At 44.2% G+C, this 22,454-nt stretch overlaps 1 protein-coding gene across 2 annotated transcripts in view; it reads left to right on the top strand.

The window, feature by feature from the left end:
* FAM120A (family with sequence similarity 120A) overlaps window positions 1-22,454 on the top strand; it is a 3,065,969-nt gene that overhangs the window by 1,695,899 nt on the left and 1,347,616 nt on the right. The gene's annotated exons all lie outside the window — the stretch shown is intronic.

Here is a 22,454-nt window from a genome sequence, read left to right as displayed (position 1 = left end):
GACATTCTAAAATTTAGAAAAATAATGCAGCTGTCAAGATGGTAACTTAGATACTGGTTTCTCCTCTGCACTCTTCTACTACTGCCAAGGGAATTCTGTGCCTGTGGTTTGAAGGGATAAGTTAGACAGGTATCAGGTGAGGTGGAATAGATAGGTAGGGTCGCCAAGACGCAGTTGATGCAGGTAACTGCTGTAAGAAGCCAGAAGATTAAAGTTAATATAAATATGTTTAAGTTGCTTATAGTGATACATACCCACTTGCTGGAGAACTTAAAGTACTACCTCCTCTTGAAATCAAGAAAAAGTTATCCAGTGAAATACAAGTGATATGAAAAGTGAAGTATGATATTAGTTTAAAACAGAGAGCTAATGCATTATCTTTTGTCGTCAGGCTGCCAACACCTATGGGAAAATGCTGCTGTCCAAGGCTATTAATTCAGGGATGTGGTTGCTGTAGTAGTTTGCTTTTCAAAACTGCAGCATTTGGATATAAGGTACTTTGTCATCCAGTCATACCTTCGCCCAGTATTGTTGCTCAAATTGGGATCCAAGGAGTTGAGCCGCCTTTGGCACCTTGGTAGATCAGGACTCAGTCAGCTGAGCTTTCTTCTTGACTTTGGTTATTTCCATCTGGGAATTGGTGAGATACTGCTTGAGATTCAACTGATTTGCAAACCCATCATAGAAAGTGACCCGGTGTTGGTTTGCTGTGTTGTTTCATTTGGGGGGGGGGCTTCATATTTTGGTCCAGAGTACTCTTCCAGCATCCCTTTATACTTGAATGGCTCTGTCCTGTAGGTGAGGTATGTGTGTTTATATCTGGTGTCAGATCTTTTTCCCCCTTAGTTTGCAGAAAATTTGATTACCTAGGAGTTAGGGATGAACTAGTAGAGGGCTCTAGCTAAGTTCATGTTTTGCTGTTGTCTTTGATACAGCATGCACACATCTAAACACTGAAATTTCCAAAAGACAAAATGTTGAGTTGAAATTCACCCATCAAGGTAAGGTGCTCTGATTAAGTAATGTATATTTATTTTCTATCTCTTCCAGATTTGCTCTCAAGTTTTAAAAATTGTTGGGAGTGTCTGTTGCTCTTTAAGATGCCCACTTGCCTGCTTCTGGTTCTGATACTAATTAGGATTTTGGCTTTGATGCACTTTTTTTTTAAGAGCAAGCTGCTGAGTTTCTCTGTCAAACATATTGGTAGAAGAGAAACAACATCTATTCCAGTAATAAGGGAATGTCTAGAGGGAGGTATGGGATTCAAGCTGCTGTATCCAGCTGTCTTCAGAACATTTTGTTTTCATGGAGGATCAAAGACATTTTTGATGCAGAGCAGGCTATGGAAGAAATACAAAAGTTTATTCAGTGGAAAATGAGCCATCAAGCTGAGGGGCTCTGGGGCTCTGCTTCTCCTTCTTCTGATGATAAAACACATGGAGACACTTTGCCACTGTTGCAAAGGAAAATGCTTGAGAGACAGAGAAGTACAGGAGTTGACCAAGAGAATCAGGCGCATGTTGGAATTGAACCAGAATCTTGAGTTGGGAGCATACCTGTCAACCTCTTAACACTAGAAATTTGGATAAAGCCTGACTTGATGGGTGGACAAAGGCCCCAAAATAAGGACACATTTAAGTATTGCTGTTATAAACTTAGAAAGTTGCTAGATTAACATGATTTGTGTTAGCATGCATTTTTTAAGGAATGTGAAGTCAAACTCCGGTGCATGTCATTATTTAGTGACTTAGAGCAAGCTAGTGATTTGTCAAAAAAAAGCAAATTTTTTATGAGAAACAGATAAAAAATATGAGGCAAAAATCTGTACATTCTGTGAAAATCTGTACACTTGCGAGGTATGGTAGGGAGATTGAGATTAACAGGAACAAAATCACCAACACTGAAATAAGTGAATAAACATTGAGAATACAAAGCATCTATCACATTTGTGAAATACAGTTGTATAAGAATAAGTGGAATGGGTTAGACGTTTGACTTTGTTGTACTTGGGGAACTGAAACTCATTTTCCTCCTTTAATGTCATTATTGTGTGGAAGGACTCAGGGGAAGGGAAGAAGGAAAAAGGAAGCTAAGTAAACTTTTTACAATGTTTTTATTTTTTTGCACATTTTTTAGTAAAGTATGTTTAGTTCTTGTATGTGAAGTAAACAGATACCTTTTTTCTTCCTCTTTCTTCATTATTGATGTTAAGAAGAGTAGGCATTACAGTACAAAAAAGATAAGAAAGGCTACACAAAAGCATGATTAAGTTAATAGGCTGTAATGTTGGGTTGTTGAGGTGGGGATGGGGTGTAAAAGTGCACAGATCATAATAGGGGTGTGTGTGTGTGTATGTATGTATATGGTATGTTTTTTTTCTTTTGCATAGTTGAATGCCTGGATTAAGACTTTTTGCTTAATCCAATAGTAAATTTTAAGTGGCAACAAGTAAATGAGAGCACGAAATATAATGCAAAGTTTTCCTTTAGCAGTATATCATTCAGCTTGTCTTTCAGGCTGCAGCAGAGGACTACATTTTTTTCTGTTATGTTTCCATGGAGACAAGCTGATGATAGGGCAGTAAAAGAGGACTAATTTCTTCAAGGCTAAAAGTTAATTTTTGAAAACATGCAAGCTATTTTCACTTGGGGGGGGTCAAAAATGGGTAACAGTGTTAGTAGAAGCTCGGGCAATAACATGCGGCTTAGCATGGATAACCTTAATTTTAGGTTAATTAGGGCCTGTATTTGCAGCTGTCTGGCACAAATTTTATGTGGGTGTTCTGTTTTAAGTGTTTTTACTAAAATGAAAAGTTTTATAAAAGTGAGACACAAGTTCCAGTGCTGATAAGAAAAAAATGTGTAAAGGATTAACCTGTCCAACATTAATGGATGCTTGTATCACAAAAGCTAGAAATAGATTTAGGTTGAAAGATGTGAATTCAGTAATATGAGCTCTGAGAACATTTACATATTATTCCCTAAGGTACAGTAACTGGGCTAGGCTACACAGAAATTATATTTCACAGAAGCGTGCATATAATTGAATGTGTTGATAGGCATCCAATAACTGTTTTAGATCATGTGCTGCTAACTAAAAAAAAATGCACGGTAATGAAATAAAAATGAGAGACTGTTGCTTTTCCACTTATCTGTTAAAAAGAGGAGTTTAAGAAGTGGGTAGTGGAAGTTATCCAGGAGTTATTAGGGGAGATAGAAAGTAGTTTAGAAGTTATAGTTAGTAGGATAAAATGAAAGTGGAGTTTAAAAATAAGGTAGAAATAAAAGAAAAGAGAGATCTGGTAAGAAGTAAAAAGAATTGTTTTGAGGGTTAAAGTATTACAAAATAAGGGGAATCTGTCAGAACAAGTGGAGGAGAAATTGCAGAGCCCTAAATAGAGAAAAGGGAGTACATGGATAATATGCATGTGTTAAGAAAGATTGCTGCTGAGCAACTATTTTTTGATAACTCCAGAGCACAAAAACTTTTGGCACAATGACTTGGCCGACAAAGTAGAAAGGGGTGTTGCCAAACTTAGGGAATCTATAAGAAAAATAGCCATAGGTCCTGTAGAAGTATTAGAGATGTTTCAGAAATTTTATGAAAATTTGTATAAAACAGAGAACTGGGGAAATCAAGAAAAAGTACAAATGGAAATATTTGTGGAAGTCATTTTAAATATGCCAAGGTTAGAGATGGATGAAGTTCAATAGCTAACAGTTAAGATAGGAGGAAATGAGATAAAAATTGTGGTGTATAACCAGTCTGCAGGAAAGTCTCCAGGAAAAGATGGCGTTCTTTCGCAAGTTTGGAAGTTAGGAGGGAAGGAGGTGATAAAGATCTGGAAGCTTTTGTTTAACAGCATTTTAAAAGGAGGGGAGCCAGCAGTACCTTGGAAAAGGTATGTTGTTGGTTGTAATAACTAAAAACAGTGAAGGCCGATCTGATCCAGCTTAATATAGCCCCATTTCCATTTTAAATCATGATTGTAAAATGTTTATATCATCTAAAAAAAAATGTCAAAGGGGATTCCAAAATTGATGTGGACCAGTGTGTTTTTTGGAGGGTTGCAAACACGTGACAACATTAATAGAACCGTGATTATCCAGAGAGAAGGGGAATGTAAGAAAATACCATGGTAATTGGTGGGTCTTGATGCAGAGAAAGCATTCAACAGAGTAAGCTGGGACTTTGAGTAGGGGGGCAGTGGAAACATTTTCATTTCCCGATAAATTAATAAGATTAATTAGAAGGATATATGAGGGATCATAGATAAAAATCAAAGTGAGGAGGGTTCCTCTCTGATAAAGCTATGTCTGAGCAGAGGAACTAGGCAAGGGGTGTTGCCTTCTTTCTCTTTATTTGCATTATATTTAGAGCCATTGGCAAAGAAAATAAGGGACTCAGAAATTCAAGGATATAATTGGTGTGGTGTTCAAGGAAAGTAGGCTTTATTTGCAGATGGTATTTTTTGTACCTGTCGGAACCAGAAAAGGATACTTCAGTATTGTGTAACATTCTGAGACGGTTCAATTTTTCACGGGATATTAATGAAGATAAAACAAAGGCTATAGCTATAAACTGTGTACCCATGCCTGAATTGATTCAGCAGTACCCATATTTATGGGGGCATGGTAAAATTAAGTATTTAGCATTATGAAATAAAAAGGATTTTGTTGTGGCAGCAGCTTAAGGATATGTAGGAAGAGACTAAAAAGGTAAAGCAAAAACTGAGAAACTGGAAATCTTGCTTATGGATAATGGACAGCAAATTACAAGCAGTAAAAAATGTTTTAGTTCCTTTTGTTTTATTCACAGGTCAGTCATATTTTATCAGCCGGAGGTGGAGATGTGGATAGTAATCAATAAAGCTGAAGGATTTTATTTGAGAGAGCAAGAATGCAAAAGTCAAATGGGATAAGTTGATCCTGCCAGTAGATCAAGGAGACTTACGATTACCAGATTTGAAGAGATATTTTAGAGCTGTACAGTTAAAGCTCTAAGGCTCATAAACATGACACAAGCAGAAAGCTACAATTCAAAGTGGAAACAGTTGATGCAGGGTGTATTAAATAAGGAGGTAATGGAATTTTGGCTGCAGATTCTTAAGGAGAGTAACAGTCATACAGATTTTTTTTATTCATAAAGTAGCAGAAAGAATACTAAGAACTAAGCCAACATGGTAATGGAGAAGAGATTCTGTAGATAGTCATGACTGCAGTTAGGGCTACAGATAAGCAAGAGGGGGCTGGAATTTACTGGAAGAAACTGGTAAAGGAACCAATGTGTTTGGAACAAATAGAGGGAAGTATAATGGAAAGGGATGAAGCCAATAAGACAATAGGATTGCAGGCTAGTTATTGCACTCCCTATCGGGAATTGATGTCACAGTATAAACAAAGAAGTGGATACAAGACTCCTAAATAAAAGACCTGCACTAGTTGATATTTTAATTGAATCTGGAACAGAAACTGCTGTTAAAAGGGTAAGAGCATTTGAAATATTGCATGACAACTATAGAAATCGATCAGAATTGATCAGGAAAGATTGGGAAGAGAGATTAGATATGCAATTCACAAAGAAACAAAATGTGGGCATATGTATGGCTGCCAAGTCAAGAATTTATAGGAATTTTGCTTGGAAATGTTTCTGCATAGATACCATTATTCCCCAAGCAGGTTTCAAAGAATTTTTCCTCAGGTAGATAATAAATGTTTGAGTTGTGATGGAAACAAAAGAGGTAATTGAGAACATATGTTTTGGGAGTATAATGAGTTGGCAGATTTTACAAATTCCCTACAGAGTAGTCTATCAGAAATATTGGGTGAGCAAATGGCTGTAAGTAAAGAAGTGATTCTTTTGAACTGGGATACAGGATCTGAATTGCCTGGATATATAGTAAGGCCTTATTAAGTTTAATTCTAGTGTCTGCCAAAAAACAATTAATAGAAAATGGAAATCAAATTCTAAACAAGCTATACTTTAAGTGGTAAATGTTGTAACAGAGATACAAGAACAAGAAGTTGGGAACTTTAGAAAAGGGTGGGTAGGTATAAAGAAGTCAGGAATTGAACAATTTATGTAATGTTGATTTGATTGTTTATTTATTTTACATTTGTTGACCGGGATAGTACGACTGGATTCATGTCCATTTTCAGCGGAGGCCCAGGGAGAAAAGCTCCAGACTTACAAACAGATAAAAACAAACAAGTTCCAGAATATGTTTAAGCTATAGTGAGCTGATTATATTGAATTATCTTGGGGAGTTCTAGCCATCCTAAGGGGTTTAGATTTTTACAGTGGTGTGTCCTGTAGGGGGTACCTATGGCAAACCTGGCAGTTTGGTTGTAGCAGCTAGAGAGTTTACCAAGTTCAGACTTATTCAAGTTGGTAAGAATAGGTGAGGCATAGAGTAGAGTTGAAAGCAGGTGGGTACGGGCAGTTGCAGATCTGGCTAGAGGGGTGAGGAAAGGTTTATTTTTGTAGAGGGAACCAAGTTTTTTATTAATGGTTTGGTTGACATGCATGTCCTATTTAAGGTGGTCATCAATTATAACACCTAGGAGTTTGGTAGACTTATCTGGTGAGATTATGGTCACAGTGTTAGAAGTTATAGCAAAGGAGGATAGCAGGGATTTGCGAGAAGAGGAGAAGAGTAATAGCTTTGTTTTATTGGGGTTTAATATCAGCTGTTGATCAGTGAGCCAATTTTCCACTATGTTAAAGGTTTTTGGGGTTAACCTGGAGGAGGTCTGAGGGATTAGTGGCTGAGCAAACCAGGGTGGAATATAATGCTTAACAATATATGTGATGTATAACATTTGTAAACTTAATACTGTTTGGTTACTTTTATATAAATGTAAATTTGCCTGTGCCACAAATGATAATTCAGTAAAGTTTGTAACCACAACCAGGTGTGCAAAATCCCTGTACCAAGGAAACATGTTTAGAATGTAATTTCAAATAGCCACAAAGCAGTTTAATTTTAATTGCAAGTTTTTAATGGCATTTGCTTGCCTTTTTTTTTTTTTTTTTTTTTTTTTTTTTTTGTAATTCTTTAAAAGTGAGGAAAATGTGTTGAACAGATGGAAAGAGTACTTTGAGGGGCTGATGAATGAAGAGAATGAGAGAGAGAGAAGGCTGGATGATGTGAGGATAGTGAATCAAGAAGTGCAATGGATTAGCAAGGCGGAAGTAAGGATAGCTATGAAGAGGATGAAGAATGGAAAGGCTGTTGGTCCAGATGACATACCTGTGTAAGCTTGGAAGTGTATTAGGAGAAATAGCAGTGGAATTTTTAACCAGATTGTTTAATGAAATCTTGGAAAGTGAGAGGATGCCTGAGGAGTGGAGAAAAAGTGTTTTGGTACCGATTTTTAAGAATAAGGGTGATGTGCAGAGCTGTAGTAACTACAGAGGGATAAAACTGATCAGTCACAGCATGAAATTATGGGAAACAGTACTGGAAGCTAGGTTAAGAAGGGAGGTGATGATTAGTGATCAGCAGTATGGTTTCATGCCAGTAAAGAGCATTACAGATGCACTCTTTGCTCTGAGAGTGTTGATGGAGAAGTACAGAGAAGGTCAGAAGGAGTTGCATTGTGTCTTTGTGGACTTAGAGAAAGCATAGAGTGCCTAGAGAGGAGCTGTGGTATTGTATGAGGAAGTCGGGAGTGGCAGAGAAGTATGTAAGAGTGGTACAGGATATGTACAAGGGTAGTGTGACAGCAGTGAGATCTGCAGTGGGGGTGACAGATGTGTTTAAGATGGAGGTGGGATTATATCAAGGATCAGTTCTGAGCCCTTTCTTATTTGCACTGGTGATGGACAGGTTGACAGATGAGATCAGACAGGAGTCCCCGTGGAGTATGATGTTTGCAGATGACATTGTGATATGTAGTGAGAGTAGGGAACGGGTTGAGGAGACCCTGGAGAGGTGGAGATATGCTCTAGAGAGGAGAGGAATGAAGGTCAGCCGGACTAAGAATGTGTGTGTGTGAATGAAAGGGAGGATACAGGAATGGTGAGGATGCAGGGAGTAGAGTTGGCGAAGGTGGATGAGTTTAAATTCTTGGGAGCAACAGTTCAGAGTAATGGCGAGTGTGGAAGAGAGGTGAAGAAGAGAGTACAGGCAGGGTAGAGTGGGTGGAGAAGAGTGTCAGGAGTCATTTGTGACAAACGAGTACCAGTAAGAGTGAAAGGCAAGGTCTACAAAAGGGTAGTGAGACCAGCTATGTTATATGGGTTGGAGACAGTAGCATTGACAAAAAGGCAGGAGTCAGAGCTGGATGTGGCCGAGTTAAAGATGTTAAGATTTGCACTGGGTGTGATGAGGGTAGACAGGATTAGGAATAAGTATATTAGAGGGTCAGCCCAGATTGGAAAGTTTGGAGACAAAGCCAGAGAGGCGAGGTTGCGTTGGTTTGGACATGTGCTGAGGAGGGATGCTGGGTATATTGGGAAATGGATGCTAAGAATGAAGCTGCCAGGTAAGAGGAAAAGCGAAAGGCCTAAGGTAAGGTTTATGGATGTGGTTAAAGAGGACAGGCAGGCGGTTGGTGTGACACAGCAAGATGCAGAGGACAGGAAGAAATGGAAACAGCTGATCCACTGTGGCGTCCCCTAACCGGGAAAAGCTGAAAGAAGAAGAATTCTTTAAAGGTGTTTAAGAAAAGAAAATTCCTTTGTAGGGTTTTATAGTGTGAAGAGTTGTATTTCAGAACCCCCCCCCCCCAAAAAAAAAGGGGCATTTCAAACAAAATTTAGTGGTGACGTTGTAACACAGTTCTTATTTTAGAACTGACACAGACTGCAGCTTTTTTTATATATTACTCATAGGGTGACATGTCCAGCTGCTATGACACCAGCACAGAATACTAGTCTTCATAGGGGTCATATTCCAAGTGAACTAAGCGAAGACTTTCTCTGCTTATGTGGTGTTTGTATATGTAATTCTACCTTAATTTCCATGTTGGAGACTATGTAGCTAAAAGAGAAAAAAAAGTTGTAAGGTAAAACTCAACACCTATCTGTCCAGAGGCTCTTATTGGTCCAGTGGTGGTGGTGATAGGACAGAATGCTGGATGTCTGGATTCTAATTCTAAGTGAGCAGTAATATTTTCCTTTCATTCTTATTTTGCCTGTGCTGTGGGCTTTCACTGAATGTGTGTGTGTGTTTGTAATTTGACTGACAGAAAATCTGAAGTAGATTTGTTAATTTGAATGTCAGTTTCAAAGTGAAATCTCATCCATCAATTTTGTCATGCTCATCATCTGAGCTGTTGACACAGATATAACTTTCTGAGTATAGAAAAAAAATATAAATTTGCAGCTGTACTAGACGAAGGCCATGTATATTTCTGCGAGTGCTATCTATGTAATGAGATATTTTCTGAATAGTGGATTTTGCTTTATTTTATTGTCTCCCCACCAATATTCTGGGTGTGACAGTATGTGTAGAAGAGGAGACCAGGTTGTACCCCAAAATGTTTAAAATATCTGAGATTTTATAACTGTTTCATTAGATCAGTATTTGTATTAAACCTTTCCTGTGACCCAAGAATCACATATGTGCAACTTACTTTTATACACTGTCATTTGTCATTTTATTAGGACTAGACGTAGGCCCAGTGGTGATATACTTCTCATGACTGAAAACTCAAAATACTGTATTTCATTTGACTAAGACCACAATACCTAATTTTCAAAATACTGAAAACTCATTTAACTGAGTCTCATTATACTCAAAGCTTACAATGCTGAATTTCAAAAAACTGCTTTGGTATAGGCTTTGGCACCAGTCATTGTCTGTGCGACCCTCTTTCAGTACGTTAGTGTCACTGGGGGAAATCTATGATAGCTTGCAATTTGCAGTTGCCTGCAGACTTGGTGAGACAGAGGCCCTTGACATTAGTGTTGACCTCTGAGAAGTAGACACCAAACAGGAATGGACCCAGCAATGAGCCTTTTGAGGTACCCACTGTTGACCAGTCTTCTTAATGGAGGTGGCCTCACCAGTCCTGACTCCTCAGATCCTGCCTGTGCGCCACCTGGCAGTCCAGTGAGTTAAATAGGTATTATTCCTAGTTCTGTGAGTTTAGTGTGCACTGCAACCAACCTCCTCAAATCTCCTTTGCCACCAGCAGAGTCAGATATGTTTGTGTAGTCTTGAGCAATTTAGTGGAGTTTTTTGAGTTGTTTTACTCAGGTATGTACTTTGTTTACTTTTTTAATATTTCTGGTTTACCTTCCTCCCCTCCCTTTATCTGGTGTGCGTATGTTTAGCTTTCCCTTGCCTTGAAGGCATTTGTTTGTCTTTTTCCCACTCTCTGGGTAGCTGTTAGCTAATAGGCTTCCTTTTTTCGTCTCTCTGTTATCCAGTAAATAAAAAAAAAAAGTGATCTGAAATAGTTTACTTCATTGATCTTCAACCTGTGGGTACTGGCTCCGTATCCCGAGCCAGCAATTTCACTAGAATCTGCTCCAAGCTCTTCCCCTTATCCATAATACACCACCACTACCTTCCATCCCCCAGATCTTGTTTGCTGCGGCTAGCCATATGTATCGTGATTCTGAGCTCCGAGTCTGTGAGTTGGGTTATTTTGGTACTTTAGTGTTTTTGAGTGTAGTCTTGTGAGTGTAGGTTCCCTCTCTTCCTCCCCTCTCTGGTGCATCGAGTTTTAGGCTTTTTGTGTAGTTTTAGGTAGTAGTTAATCTAGTGTATAGTTGTCTCCCCCCCAAGAGTTCTTTGTGCTTTCTGAGAGTGTGGTGAGTGGGTGTGTTTAGAGAACTAGTTTTTTGTCTCTATTTGCCTGTGTTTAGAGAACTAGTTGTTTTTTCTATAGTGTTTGAGATTTCTGTAAAACTCTTGAGTTGGGACATGGCTGATCGTAAGCCAGTCTTTAAGAGGTGCACTGAGTGTGGCCACAAATTATCACCCGCTGATGGCCACACACTGTGTGATGTATTTGAGTGTAGCCCATTTGAGCACTGATTGTGTTGTTTGCGTGGGTTTCAACCCACGAGCCATTAAGGATAGACGGGCCAAGTTAGCCTTGAAAGGCCTTCTACCTACTACGGAGGCAGCTGCCTCCTCTACTGCTTCGGTCACAGCAGTTGCTGTGGCCTCCTCTCCTACCGCTCTTGTCTTTCCTTTTCCTCCCTCCCAGGCTGGGACTCATCCTCCCACTTCTAAGCCTGAGGAAGCAGAGCGCAGAAAAGGCAGAGAGAAGGAGAGAGAGCACTGGACAGAGAAATGAAAGAGGTCTCCGGACCTTTCAGCTCCACCAGGAACTCCTGCCAAGAGTCAGTCTAGGCACTGTGACTCTCCTCGGCTCTGATCTCCCAGATTTCCCCCAGAGCTGGAGGAGCCACGACCACCATCTAGGGCCTCGGTTACTTGACCTGCCAGGTTGGAGTCTGTGGCCTTGTCGTGGTCCACCCACAGCCTTTCCAAAGTCGACATGGATAAAATGATGCGGTGGTTCATTCGCACACAAATCGAGGTGGGATTCTTGCCAGCCTCCTCTCCCTCTGGAGGGAGGTGGCTCACTTCCCTTCTTCTCTCCAATTTCTCCTTCTCCGATCCGACCTCCAGGTTTGGAGTACATGGATCCAAGGATGGCCTTAGTCAGGGGGTCGGCACTGATGGTACCTTGTCTCCTCGATGCCGGCAGCTGCCTGGAGCATGTCGGATCCGAGTGGCTCTCTGAGCTGGAGCCTGGGTGTCTGATCTGAGGGAGTGGAACTTTTTCCATTGGCCCCGACGATGTCGGGCCAAGTTCCCCCCCTCGGAGCTCCGTCCACTTCAGGCCAGACTCAGATTTTCGCTTCAGATCCAGGGAGAGCAGTTTCCTTACAGGTGGCCCAGGAAGCTCGTTCTCCCTCTGCATTTGACGTGGTAGAAAGGATTCTCTCCACTGGATTGAGGCCATTGACTATTTCTTCGGACTCTGCCCCGACTCCATCCGCTTTGTGTGCGAATTTTACATGAGGGACAGCCTGTGCTCGAGGAGCCCCAGGTGGTTCCCCCTAAGGAACAAGTGGCTTGCAAATTCCCCCAGAGACGTACTTCGCAAGCATATGTGCAAGAGGAGGCACTTGGACTCCCAGATTCCCTCACCAAGGACACAGATTTGGATAACAGATCACCTCCTGAGGATGTCTCCTTTGGAGACATCATGGAAATCCTATGCCAGTGGGGAGGTTGGTCCACCACAAAACCTTCCTCGGACGAATACGTATTCCTGGAGGCTTTCGGCACAGGCACATCTACTTCCTGGGTATCCCCTCCCACAGATCCCCTGATGGATTGGTCACCTCGCAGGCTTGGAAGGAGCCGGGCACCGTGGAACCAATCCCCAAACGCTCAGACAGAATTTTGAGGCCCCCCCCCCCACTGACAGACCAGCATGGAATAAAGGGTCCCCTGTCGACGCTATGGTGGTAGCAGCAGCCACCAAAAACGAACTAACCCATGAGAGTTCCTCGGTTTATCCCCCTGACTGAGAGTTTAGGATGATGGACCGCCTAGGGAAGCGGGTTTATGCGTCAGCAACCTTTTCCATTAGAGAGCTGAGCTGTCTGGCGCACGTTACTAGACTACAGCGCGACCTGGTAAAGGAACTGTCTGAGTCTCCCCTAAAGTCCATGTCGCAGGAGGACAGAGACACATTCACCGCAAGGATGGCCACTTTGACAGAAGTTTCCAACACGTCCATGCAACTCCTCTGACATGCTACTGAAGGAGCGGCTAGGGCATCTGGGTCTGCCGTGTCCATGAGATGTAATGCCTGGCTCAGATCGTCAGTTCACGGAACCCTTCAAGGCATCCTTGGCAAACCCCCCTTATGACGTTTCTAACCGTTTTGGTAAAGCCATCCAAGACACCTTGGTCCAGAGTGAAAAAGATGGGAAGACGCTGTCTGAATCTGCTTCTCGAACCCTCAAAGATCCTTTTCCTGGAATCAGAGAGGGCAAAAGAAGATGTGGTTCCAGAAGTCTCAGTATTCCCGGGGCACTCAGGGCTCTTCTTCCCCTAGAAACAGAGGGGGACAGGATAGACACCGGCCCAGAGCCAGAGGGAGTCCGATGAATTTTGGGTTTCGAGAACCATTCTTGGACAGTCCCACGCAGCAATCCTGAGGGTTTGTGCGACTGCTGTACTCTGGAGGCAGTCGGCGGTCACTTGTCATTGCACCTGGTGGCATGGGAGTCCGTAACATCAGACCGCTGGGTGCTTCAGATAATTTCCAGAGGATACTTAATCCCGTTTGTGGTTCCTCCCAAACCTCTCAAACATATCCTGGACGTACCACCCGCGCAAAGGGAGGCAGCCGCACTGGAAATTTCCAAGCTGCTAGAGAAACGAGCCATCAAACCCGTCCCCTCAGATCAGTCTGGATCGGGCATCTACTCCAGGTTCCTTTTGATGCCAAAGAAAATGGGGGACTTAAGATCCATTCTTGACCTATCTACCCTGAACCTGTCAGTCGCCAAAGAAAAGTTCCGGGTGGTCACCTTACAGTCCATCATGCCATACTTGCAAGAGAGCGACTGGATGTGCTCGATCGACCTCCAGGATGCCTACTATCACATAAAGATGCACAGAAGCTCCAGGAGGTTCCTCCACTTCCGGCTAAGAGTCAACTATTACCAGTTTCGAGCCTTTCCCTTTGGTCTCACCACAGCACCCAGGGTGTTCATCAAAGTGATGGCAGTACTAGCAGCTCACCTGAGGCTTTAGGGGATTCAGGTCTACCCTTACCTGGACGATTGGCTCCTTACTGCTCCCACCAGGCGTCTACATTACTGGACCAGAGATTATTTCCTAAAGCTTGCACTCCACCTAGGGATTACAATCAACGCATCCAAATCTCTTCTGAATCCTGTCCAGGTGATGGACTGCATAGGGGATAGACACTACAGACAAAAATTTTCCTGACCACAGAGAAAGTTCGAAACCTAAGGATGCATGTTGCCTTCATCTGCCGTTCTCACCTTCCCTCAGCAGAATCTGTTTTGAGGGCCCTAGGTTCTATGGCAGCGGCCATAACGCTTCTTCCGTGTGCCTGATTACACATGTGAGTACTACAGTGGACTTTAGTGGTGCAATGGTCCTTGTTGGATCTTCCGTTGTCGCATCCAATACACCAAAGTTGAGTCTGCAGGTCGTCCTTTCTTTGGTGGATGCATTCTCCGGAAATTCTAGAGGGACGACCCTTTGTTCCAGCCCCTGTCCAAGCCACAGTGACCACGGATTCCTCTCAACTTGGGTGGGGAGTAGGCATTGTTTGGGCAGGACAGTCTAAGGCCTGTGGTCTCCTATCGAGACCAGTTTACATATAAACGTTCTGAAGATGAGCGGTCCTTTTGGTGTTGCAGGCCCTTCATGCCTTTCTTCCTCTGGGAACAATTGCAATTCAATCAGACAACATGTCAGCGGCCTGGTATGTTAACAAACAGGGAGGGACCAGATCTTATCCCCTTTGTCGTGGGGCTATGAGAGTTTGGGAATGGGCGATCTCCACCGGTCGCTTTCTGACAGCAACGCACATTCAGGGACTGTCCAACATTCTAGCGGACTGATCAAGTCGGACCATACTGATGCCTTACGAGTGGTCTCTGAATCCTTCAGTAGCGGAGCAGATCTTTCTGGAGTGGGGTCGGCCTTGCTGCGATCTCTTCGCATCTCCTTCCAACGAGAAGTGCAGCAAGTTCTTCGCTCTTAACCCCCAACCGGGGGAGTCCCTCAGAGATGCTCTAGTCCATGCTTGGCCTCCTGGTCTTCTGTATGCTTACCCTCCTGTACCCCTTATTCCAAGGTTTCTGCAGAAAGCTTGCCGACTGGGGAGCAAAGTGATTCTCATTGCCCCGTTTTCCTGATTTGGCCTTGCCCAGGTATGGTTTCACTTCTTTGGTCTCATCTTCAGGCTCCCACCTTGGATTTTGGATCGCATTCAGGATCTCATTTCACACCCCTTGAGGGTTCCTCATCCAAGTCTGGACAGTTTGAAGTGCACGGCTTGGCTGCTCCAGTTCCCTTAATTGCTAGGACTCCTGGATTGTCTTCTTCAGTCAAGTCTATTCTGGTGGCAGCTCATAAATCCTCCACCAGGAAGGTTTATCATAGCAAATGGAAACATTTTTCCTTTTGGGCTTCTCAAAGGAGTTTAGACCCTTTCACGGCTCCTGTTTCAGCAATTCTCGATTTTCTAGCAAATATTTTTCAACAAGGAGCTAGCTCTTCTACAATCAAGGTTCAACTAGCTGCCATCTCTCATTTTCATGTGGGCGAGAATTCTGCTTCTGTAGCGTCTTCCAGACTGTGTAAAGCTTTTATAAAAGGTACCTTTCTATTACGTCCTCCCTTCAAAAATCCTATTCCCCCATGGGACCTTATTGTGGTTTTTCAAGCATGGGTCGCTCCGCCATTTGAACCTGCAGCAACTACAGATCTTAAGTTTTTGTCTTGGAAAACAGCGTTTCTAGTGGCTATCACCTCTGCTAAGAGGGTTTCCAAACTGCAAGCGTTGTCTGTGTTCCATACATGATTTTCCATAAGGACAGGGTTCCCTTCGTACCAATCCTTCCTTTCTTCCAAAAGTAGCATCACAGGTTAACATCAATCAAACCATCAATTTACCTGTTTTCTTTCCAAATTTTGCTAACAAAATGGAATACAGACTTCACTTGTTGGATGTTCATAGACCATTACGATTCTGTTTACACAGGACTAAAATCTTTCGCAAATCTGATCAATTGCTTGTGTCCTTTTCTAAACCCTTTTTGGGCAAACCTATCTCCAAGGTGACCATCGCTAGGTGGATCTCCTTGTGTATCCTTCAGATCTATAAGGATAAAGGTTTGTCTCTTCCGGGTCAGGTGAAAGCTCATTCGACTAGCTCCATGGCTACTTCTGCTGCCTTTTGGTCGAGAATCTTGCTGGATAATATTTGTTCTGCAGCTACTTGTTCCTCATCTCATTCCTTTATTTCTCACTACAAATTGGATTTGATGTCTAGAAGGAGAGCATCCTTTGATTCCGCGGTGCTCCGGAATGTCCTTCCTTGAGGGCCACCTAGGTATTTTAGTAGCTGGGGACTCTGTCCCACAGGTTGAAGATCAAATGAAGTAAACTACTTCAGATAAAGATGATGTTATGTAGTCCAATCTCGCCTACATTCTTGCCCGTGGGTTCGGAGCCGAATATCGGCTCTGACTTGGCCAAACTTTTCTAGCTCGAAGTCTTCTATTGGCTGGGCTAAGCAGGTATCCCATGCTGCACTGCTCCATATCCCCAGATCTCGTTTGCAGCTCGTGTAGCTCAGACGTGGTCTCGCTCTTAGCTGTGGCTAAGTACCCTTTTTCTTGTTATTCTGAGAAAACTAGTTATAAATAAAAAGCTATTTTAATAGCTATTTCTATTTGGTGTTATATTGTTTTTTCTGTAGTGTGTTTGTGGTTTGTGGTATCCCGCTAACTGTTCTATCGGGCTAGGCCCATTTCAGTTAGAGGACCTAGTCCTCTTGTCATTTGTTGTTTGTGCTAAAACCGTTTGAGTTAGAGGTTTTAATGTCTGTCTCCCCTTGGTATTCGTGGTCAAAAAAACGTTTTAGTTAGATATTTTTAGTCTTTATTGTCTCATTGCATGTTCCATCTGAGGTCTGTGTGTGTGCTGTGCTGTATAAAACTTGTTCCCACGTTTTGTGGTGCTTGCGTGTCTGTGTCCTTCCTGTCAGACAGTGACTTGTGCAGTGTTGTGGTATTTGTGATTACTTGTTGAAAGATGTCCAAGGATTCCAAGGAGCACAAACCTTTGGATTTTAAAAAGTGCTCTAAGTGTGGTTACAAGATGTCCATCACCGATGGGCATTCGGTTTGTGTTTATTGCCTGGGAGCAATCCATCTGCAGGAGTCCTGCAGCTTCTACCATGCTTTTAGTCCCAGGTTGCTCCAAGAAAGAAAGAATAAGCTCATTTTAAAGGGACTCTTGAAACCCTCGTTCGAAGAGGCCATGGATTCTTCTTCCAGTTCTAAATCTAAGTCCTCTAAGTCAAAAAAGAGATCTCCGGCTCCTTCAGTTTCCTCGGAGCCACCGGAGAAAGTCACAAAACTTGCTTCGACCTCCAAGGCTCCACTGTCCTTGGGGCCGCAGGAAGTGTCTGTGTTGATGGAACTGGCGTCGGCTCCAATAATATTGGAACCTCTTCGGAGCCGATCGCCCAGTCTTAGACCAGTTTCACCTTAGAGGAGATCTTGATCTCCCTCCCTGTCCTCCAAGTCCTCCAGGACTCTTTCAGATGTGGATGTTGATAGGGTGGTGCAGAGGCTCCTCCAGTCACCGGTTTTGGCAAAATTGTTTTCGACTCCGTCCCAGTCGGCTCCGGAGCCCGTCCCGACACCTTCTTCAATCATGCCTCCTCCAAGTGCATCTCTGTCTTCGGCGCCAGAGTGTTCCGCTCCATTTGATGTTCCTAGGTCGGTACTGACGTCAGCTCCGACCCCATTGGCTCCGTCCACGGGGTTTGGGACTCGGAATTCTTCAGTCGGGCCCGAGGGGGACATCTCGGAACATATTTCGGTTCCGAGTCTCCCGCTCTGTGCCTCGGCTTGAGGAACCCCGACTCCTTTCATGGTCTTGGAGGCTGGCCGGTCCTCGGACTCAGGGGGGGGGGTGACTGCCTTTGAGGCCATGTGGACTGCTCTGGCCAGATTGTCAGCTACATCATGTGGGTCGATCATTCTGTCCCCCACCACTCCGGTGAGAGCCTCTGATCACCACCTGTCTAGACAGCGGAGCACCAAGGCCTAGGGATACCCCCACAACTGGTCCCCAAGTTTCTTAGGGCCCTTCAGAGTTCGTGCCTGAGGAGCCCCCTAGAAAGAAAACATGCAAGAGAAAGCACATAGACTCCCAGGATGAGTCTCTCACCTCAGATACTGACTTCGAGGAATTGGAGGGGTCCCCCAAGTCATCCTCTGATGATGTTTCCTTCTCCGACATCCTGGAGATATTGAAACAAAGAGGTGACTGGCCATCCAAAGCTCCCTCCAAGGAGGAGTCAGTCTTCCTTGAAAGCCTTTGGTGCTCAGCCCTCCGCCTCCTGGGTGTCCCCACCCTTCAACGAACTTCTGGATTTAATTTGTCGGAGGGTGTGGGAGAACCCTGATTCTGTGGAACCTGTACCCAGGCATCCCAATAAGTTTCTTTCTGCTCCCCCGGGTAAGGAGTTTTTGTGCAAAGGAGTCCCTGTGGATGCCATGGTGGTGGTGGCAGCCACTCAGAAGGAAGTAGCAGAGACTTCTTCCTCCGTCCACCCTCCTAACAAGGAGTCTTGGACCATGGACTGGTACGGGAAGCATACCCTCTTGTCGGCAACCTTTACCTTACGGTCGTTGAACTATTTGTCTCATTTTACTCGGCTCCAGAGAGATCTCCTCGAGGAGTTAGGAGATACTTTTGTGGGTAACGTTCCTGAGGCGGTTGCCCAGACAGTTAACGCCCAGATGTCTACCCTCAGTTCCATCGTTAACTCCTCCATGCGGCTTATTTCATATGCAGCCGATGGAGCGTGTAGGGCAGCAAACTCAGGAGTTGCCCTTAGAAGGCAAGCCTGGATGCGCCTTTGTCATTTCGCGGAGGCCTTCAAGTCTTCTTTCACTGACTCCCCCTTTGATGGTTCTTCTTTGTTCGGAACCCAAGTGAAAGACACTCTCACCAGGTGCGAACAAGAGGGAAAGACCCTGTCTGCTGTAGGGGTCCGTTTTTCCCTTCCCTCTAGGCCTTACCCCAAGGCCCACCGGGGTGGGAAGATCTGGTTCAAAAAATCACAGAGGTTTTTTCCTGCCGAACAAGGTGAGTCCCCCTCCAGAGGCAGAGGAGGGGGAGGTTATTCAGGGAGATGCCGCCCTAGAGGCAGAGGGGACCCCCTGCAATTCGGGAGACCGCGATTCCTTTTGCAGCTCTCCCTACCATCGTTCCTGATGGGATGCCTGACTGTGCTTCTCCGGAGCCAGTCGGGGGTTGAATATCATTATATCCAGAAGCCTGGCAAAGCATCACCCAGACCGATGGGTATTACGAATAATTTCCGGAGGTTATGTCATTCCCTTTACGTCCGCCCCCCCCCTCCCCCCCCCCCAGTCAGAAAAATCCCGGACGTTCCACTCAGTCAAAGAGATCAAGCAGCTTCAGAGGTTTCAAAGCTGCTAGGAAAGGGAGCCATCCAGTGTGTCCCCTCAGACCATGTCGGATTAGAGACTTACTCAAGATTCTTTTTGGTGCCAAAAAGAACAGGGGACCTGAGACCCATATTAGATCTCAGCCAACTGAACAACTATGTACAGAAGTCCAAGTTCCGTATGGTCACAATACAATCGATTCTCCCTTTGTTGGGAGAAGAGGTATGGATGTGCTCCATTGACCTCAAGGATGCTTACTACCATGTCAAAATGGACAAGGCATCCAGGAGTCACCTACGCTTCCGGCTGGGAGCCAGTCATTTCCAGTTTCGAGCCCTGCCCTTTGGTCTCACCACAGCCCCCAGGGTGTTCACCAAGTGTATGGCGGTGGTGACTGCTCACTTGAGACGTCAAGGATTCCAAGTGTTTCCGTATCTGGACGACTGGCTCCTTACCGCCCCCACCAGGCATCTACTAATCCAAACCAGGGATGCTACCATCACTCTCTGTCAACAGTTGGGCATAACACTAAATTGGGAAAAATCTGCCTTGTTGCCCTCACAGCGTGTAATTTTTATAGGCGCAGAATTAGACACCGTTCGAATGCAAGCATTTTTACCGCAGGAAAGAATCAGAGTCTTACAGCAATAGGTGCACGCCCTGATGCCCCTGAGGAAAGTGAAGGCAAGATGGGTTCTTCAACTCCTGGGGACCATGGCAGCAACAATTATGTTGGTCCCTCTAGCGAGATTGCACATGAGACTTCTTCAATGGCTCCTCTTTGCTCAATGGTCTCTCCAAAAACTTCCACTTTCTCACCCTATTTTGATCACGGACAGATGCAAACAGGATCTCAGTTGGTGGCTTGGTACCAACAATCTGGACAGGGGAAAACCCTTCGTTCCACCCATCCTGGTTGCCACAGTGACCACGGACGCCTCCCAGATGGGGTGGGGTGGGGCATTATCTCGGCAGGACAGTCCAAGGCACGTGGCAAGATCACGAGATACATCTCCATATCACTGTCCTAGAGATGAGAGCGGTGCTACTTGTGTTGCAGGCACTTCAGAGCTTTCTACCTCTAGGGACGATTGCAATACACTCTGACAACACGTCAGTGGTGTGGTATCTGAACAAGCAGGGGGGAACCAGATTTTACCCCCTGTGCAGAGAGGCCATGTGAGTGTGGCAGTGTGCAGTATCTTCCCAATGGGGAAGTCGAACGTGATAGCGGGCAGGCTAAGCAGAACTATTATGATGCCTTACGAGTGGTCCCTGAATCATCTAGTTGCAGAACGAATCTTCAGCAGATGGGGTCAGCCTTGCTGCAACCTTTTTGCCAGCCCCCTCAATGCCAAATGCAGCAGCTACTTCACGCTGATCCCCCACAGGGGGAGTCACCCAGGGACGCTCTAGTTCACTATTGGCCCTCCGGTCTGCTTTATGCTTTCCCTCCGTTTCCCTTGCTATCAAAGTGATTCAGAAAGCGCAATCCTTGGGAAGCAGAATGATTCTGATTGCTCCATACTGGCCTCGTCAAGTCTGTTTTCCTTTTCTCCAACCCTACATTGTGGACACTCCTTGGATTCTGGACCCACAACCAGATTTACTGACACATATGTCGGGACAGTTCCACCCCTCTCTGCTGACCCTCCGGTTGACAGCCTGGCTACTCCACTTCCATCGTTAGTTAGGCTTCATCATTTTTCACCGGAGGTAGTTCACATTTTATCTTCCTCTCACAAGCCCTCTACTAGGAAGATTTATTCTAGCAAATGGAGGAGGTTTTCTGTTTGGGCGCATACCCAAGGAATTGATCCTTACACAGCCCCAATTGCTTCAGTCTTGGAGTTTTTGTCTGCTTTTCCATCAGGGTTCAGCGTCAGCTACCATAAAAGTTCAATTGTCAGCGATTTCTAACTTTCATGTTGCTAATGAGCCTAGTCTGATGGCTCACAGACTCTGTAAGGCTTTCCTGAAGGGCACTCTATTACTCTGTCCTCCGGTCTCAGAACCTATCATGCCCTGGGATCTAAATTTTGTCCTACAAGCCCTTACTTCACCACCTTTCGAGCCTACAGCTACATGTGATTTGAAATTCTTGACCTGGAAAACTGCCTTTTTAATAGCAATCACTTCAGCCAGGCGAGTTTCAGAAATTCAAGCCCTTTCTATCAAACCTCCATACTTGATCTTCCATAAGGACAGGGTTTCTCTTAGACCAAACCCTTCTTTTCTTCCTAAAGTGGCGTCCGTATCTAATCTTAATCAGTCTATTGAGTTGCCAGTATTCTTTCCCCATTTTTCAAACAAGGCAGAATTTAAATTTCATCAATTGGATGTACACAGACAGTTAAGTTTCTATCTGCACCGAACAAAATATATCCAAAAGTCTGATCAGCTATTTGTCTCCTTTTCGGCAAACAAAATTGGGTCCCCTGTCTTCAAAATCACCCTATCCAGATGGATATCCAGTTGCATCTCTTTCGCTTACTTCGCAGGAGGAAAAGACCTGCCGTTTCCAGTCGAGGCTCACTCTACTCGGACTGTTTCTACATCTACAGCCTATCAAGCCCGATTGTCTATGGATGATATTTATGCTGCAGCTACTTGGGCTTCTTCTCACACATTCGTTACTCATTACAAATTGGACGTGGTATCTAGGGGCAGGTCATCCTTTGGTTCCACAGTACTCAAGAGTATTTTCCTATGAGTCCCCCAGGATGTAGGTGCTAGGGACGCTGTCCCATGGGTAAGAATGTAGGCGAGATTGGACTACATAACATCAAGAAGTTATGTACTCACCATAACGTTCGATGTATGTAGTCCATCTCGCCTCACATTCTTACTTACCCTCCCACCTTCCCCCTTCCTGGAGGATCCAGAGGTTAGGTTTTTATTTAGAGTTCCCTTCACCTTTAGCTTATTCTTCTTTACCTGGATGTTGTTATGCATGGGGTATGAATGAGTGTTCGCAGCAAACTAGATCTGGGGATATGGAGCAGTGCAGCATGGGATACCTGCTTAGCCCAGCCAATAGAAGACTTTGAGCTAGAAAACTTTGGCCGAGTCGGAGCCCGATATTCGGCTCCGAACCCACGGGTAAGAATGTGAGGCGAGATGGACTACATACATCGAACGTTATGGTGAGTATATAACTTCTTGTTATGTACTCACCATAATGTTCCATCTGAGTAGTTCTACTTCATTTGTCTTCAACCCTCCCTCCCTCCTTCCCCCTGGTTTTACCATATGGACAGCTTTTTAGCTGG

The sequence above is a fragment of the Protopterus annectens genome, chromosome 7.part0, assembly GCF_019279795.1.
Source record: "Protopterus annectens isolate FY-2018-M chromosome 7.part0, PAN1.0, whole genome shotgun sequence".
Taxonomy (NCBI): domain Eukaryota; kingdom Metazoa; phylum Chordata; order Ceratodontiformes; family Protopteridae; genus Protopterus; species Protopterus annectens.
Note: the sequence above shows the minus strand (reverse complement) of the source record. Positions and strands in the feature narration are given on the sequence as shown.